Source organism: Chaetura pelagica, unplaced genomic scaffold (genome assembly GCF_000747805.2).
Source record: "Chaetura pelagica isolate M959 unplaced genomic scaffold, ChaPel_1.0 scaffold436, whole genome shotgun sequence".
NCBI lineage: Eukaryota > Metazoa > Chordata > Aves > Apodiformes > Apodidae > Chaetura > Chaetura pelagica.
This window is the reverse complement of record NW_009953651.1, coordinates 4,702,346-4,706,865: the sequence shown is the minus strand read 5'-3', so window position 1 is coordinate 4,706,865 and position 4,520 is coordinate 4,702,346.

Sequence of the window (4,520 nt, the reverse complement as noted above, 5' to 3'; positions counted from 1 at the left end):
CTATCCAGGTCAAGAGAGGTCAGTTGTTATATCTGGTGCAGGCTCTTTCCCATAAAACCAACTGAGTGGGGAAGACGTCACCCTGGTGGGTTTGGAGTCTCTTCATATTTTAGATGTGGTGTTTTGGATTGATTTTTATTTGTCACAAAGTTTATAAAGCAACTGTGAATAAAAATAGGGGGTTGGGTTTTTTTACTTATTTTCTTGTTGATATTTGGCATTTCTGACACACCCATGTTGCCATGCTGGCAACCCTGCTAGTAGCACAGTTTTGCAGTCAAGTGCTCTTACAAATGATCCTTAAAATATCCAGAAGTGGTAGGTATAGGAGAACTCAAGGCACTGCCATATCTTGTCACATCTGAAGCTACAGCAAACATTATCGTCAGCGCCAGGGAAAAAAGCCAGTTATCTTCTCCACCTTCCAGTGTAGTATTGGACCTTTGCTGGAGACCTACATGACAAATTAAAGGTCAAAATCTGGGGCATGATCAAGACAGAAGGCATTCATGGACGCCTGTAGGTAGCCTGAACTGCCTCTTGCAGCAAGAAAGGATGGAATCAGACCTCTGTATCCTACTTTTGCAAACATTTTCATTACTAAATGACTTGGTTTAATACCTGTAAATCTGTTAGAATTTATTGCATGCATCTGAAGCCAATGTAGGAAATGCAGGGAAAGGATAATTGATTGACAGTGGAATATCACTCCCATAAAAGGATCAAGGAAATTCACACTTTTCTACCCTCAAAAGCCAGCAGTTAACCTGGGAACATTGTTGCTATGTCAAAAAGGAGAAAGATGAAGATGAGCAAATTGCAGACCAGTGTGGCTATTTTCCAAGCTGAAAATTAATATGTGCAACTGCAGCAACAAACACTACAGCCCACACTCAAGAGTGCATAGTTGGCAATTAACCACCTACAAAAGAAGACCCCCTCAGCTGCCATTAACCAGGTAACCAAAACCAGCAGTGGCTGGTATCATGGAGATCTAATTACGACTTTAGTTTTTTGCTCTGTCTTCTCTTTCCACAGAAATCCAGCCTCCATTACCCTAAATATGAGCACCTTGCATTTATATGGCCTGTATGGGTCATTCAGCCTGCCAGAGTATCTGTTCATCCTAACCTTGGTAATCCCCAGACACCTTGGAAAATGCTTTGCAATGTCATCTGCATTTACAGGCAGCAGGATATATGCCACTCCTCTCTTCTAGGATAGCACTTTTCCAGACCTGCTCTAATATCCTATTCTCTCCAAACTTCAGAACAGCATTTGTCAAGGCACTACATAGCAAACTACTGGAAGAGAGAGGGATTAATAATGGAATGGAAGGGGTGACTAAGGAACTGAATAACAGGAGTACAAGCAGTGGAACGTGGTGAAAAGCCCAGCAGCAGGCTGAAAGCAGACTGCCAAACTGGCATCCTCCGGAGGGCAAGATGCTACTGATTTTAACAGGACTTGGACTCAACCTGTGACTGCCCCAGACCTTCTGGTTTCACTGCTCTCATAGGGGACTTTGGTAATAAGCATCTATTTAATAATTTTTTAAAAATCCTGACCTAGTTATTTCACTAATCTCATTACTCGCAGGCAGCAGATCCTTGCTTTCAGTACCCAGTCACACCCATAACAACAAAGAAGGATTAATTTAAGCAAGTGACACAATCTTCAGAAAAGTGTATTTTAATACTTATTTTTAGTAACTGGAAATCAGTATTTGAACCATCTATATTCTTTAAGCACCCAGAGTAACAGAATGGAAGTAATTGTCAGTATCTTAAATATGTTAAAAAACAAACAAACAAACAAAAAAACAGGAAAAACTGGTTTTGATGTCCACTAATTATGAGTTACCACTTAGCTTTCATTTAGACTCCCATATCAGACTAGTCTGATAACCACAACTAGTGTTGTGATTAGTCAAGCCCATCAGCAATAGCTTGCGAGAAAGCACACAAAGCTACCAAGATGATGAACATCTCTATCCAGTGGTAGTAGATTAAAATAGCATCTGAAAACATTAGGCTGGAATGCCAAACCTTGCCATAAGGTTTACTACAATTTCTGGTTTGCCAGCTGCTTCCCATTTTCAAAATTTATCTTAAATTTAAAAAAAACCACTAGATCCTGTCAGAGAAGGACAGCAGGTGGGATGGCAGCACAGCCAGGCAGAACAAGGGGAACCCTGAATCACCAGGGCAGCTCAGGACTGACACTGAGCATGGACTGAAACCTCCAGGAATCTCCCATCTTCACAAACACTACACTTGTTAGTCCTTTAGAACATAAAAGCAAAAACCCAGCATTTAACCAAATGCCATGGTTTTGGTGGGTTCAATTTAACTGAAGCACATAAGTTTGGTAAAAATGAAACTGGCTTTAATTGCTGGGAGTTACTGGAACCTCGGGTTCCAGCCCCTGCCAGCACAATGGGATAAATTCCTGTAAGCCTGCCTTACAACAGACAACTGAGGCCAGGAAATAAATCAAGCCTGGACATTTCTTCTTAAGACACCCACCACAAATTTTGTTTTGCTGAATGTGGAAAAAAATGTGTTAAGTGCAAACATTCAAATACCTAAAGTATAGTAAGTGGGGGAGGAATGATGCCTCTGAGCTATCCCAGGCACAGTAAAGATCTCCAAAGTGCTAATTCTAATCTACAACATTTATTGCTCTGCTAATGCCAGCATCAGGGGAATTATACTTAAATCACCATGATTAATCAGCCATGGCAGACCCATCTTCACCCCCAGTGGATGCAGAACCTCTGAGGTTTTATTAACCTTTATCTGAGGAGCAGATTGGTTTGTTGTATCCATTTATCACGGAGAAATGCTCCAACAGTCTTGAGAAGAACGCTGTCCTTTCACAGATTATGGACACTTTGATACATTTCAGTAAGAGTCCGTTTCATTTTTGTTTATCTCTAAGTTTCAGTTTCAGAATCCAAGAACTGCACATTCACATTTTAAGCCCCACATGAAAGTGTTTACTTCCTTCACGCCCTGCTAGAAGCTTCCCAGCTGTAGTCCCAGCCCTTTCACATTAGAGCTAGATGCTTCTAGGAAATTACAGCTTTGAGAAGGCTGTCTGGCATTTTGTTGTTTTAAACTACGAAACAGTTGACAACACTGAAAATCATCTTGAGCAGTTAAAACTGAAGCTGAAAAGGTTAGGAATTAAAAGTATTTTAACCTTTTTTTTTTTGCCCTTTTGTTTTTATGCAGTGAACTAGATTAACATGTTCAAGCTTACACCTGCAACCCTAAGAGGAAATGCTCACTTAAAACTGAAAGCTGAGATCCTCTACAACCACGTCTCCTGGGATGAGAGCTTTAAACACCCACGTTGCACTGACAGAGCTGACCTAGCTTTTTAGGCATTTAAACATCATCCCCACTGCAACAACTATAAAAACCCCAAACCAAACACCCTATTTTTACCATGTGTTCTGCAGTCCATCTGCCGTGCTGCAGTGTCAGTGGGTTCCAAAGAAGCGAAGGCAGACCCAGGGGAATCAGCTGATCAGCGTGATGCAGCAGTGGGCAAGGGGTGTCTGTCCAGGGGAACTGAGGATCTCACCGTGACCCTTTTGTCCTTCTCACACAGCACATGGGAGGGTACCACACTCAGCACCTCATCCTTTCGTCCACCAGGTGCAGCCCAGGATCAGGACCCTTTGTGTTGAGTGGGAACAACAACAACAAAGGACATCCCAGAGAACCAAATGTTTACAGTCCGAGTGCAAACACAAGAGACAATAGAGGCGGATGCGTGACGAGATGTTCCTGAATTCCTCCCACACTTTTAATTAAATAGCACTGTTCACTTACAAGCCTTTTTTTCTGCTCTTTCAAAAGTGGAAGAAGAAATTTCTAAATACTACATGCAGGACACAATCACCAAAATTTAGGGGTTTTAAGTCTAAAAATGATTAAAACTCAAAATTATTAAAACTAAGAAAAGTTCAAGCAGCTCTTTGCCACTATATCCTTCACCAGGGGATAAAAATAAGTCAGCAGCTTTGCTCTTGTGTTCTTGAGGCAACACCTTTTTTCTGCTTCCTCTCTATATTCATGCCGAAAAGTTACAAGCAAAGAAAACAGTACCATCCAGCCCATTGAGATAACCAGATGTTCGCAGTTTGAGCAAATTAAGCCAAATTGCACCTAGCTTCTGGTTTTACCCTTATGCAGCGCCTCAATTGTCCCAAACACCCCTCTAAAACAAAAAGATAACTTTAGAAATACGAACTTTAGACAAAGAACATGAAACTTGAGCAGTCTCAACATTTAAGCCTGCTATGTCTCACTGTGAGTTGAGTTAGCTAAAGCCATTCAGCTTTTGTGCCCGATTTTCAGCCCTTAGTTTACTCCCAAGGTTTTTAGGGAAAGTCTCTTTGCCCTGAGTGCTAACAAGTGAACTATTATTATAGCTATTGCATTCGATTACAGAAGGTCATTGTGCTAGAGGTAGTTTCTTATGTAAAACTGTTTTCAGTTCAGCAG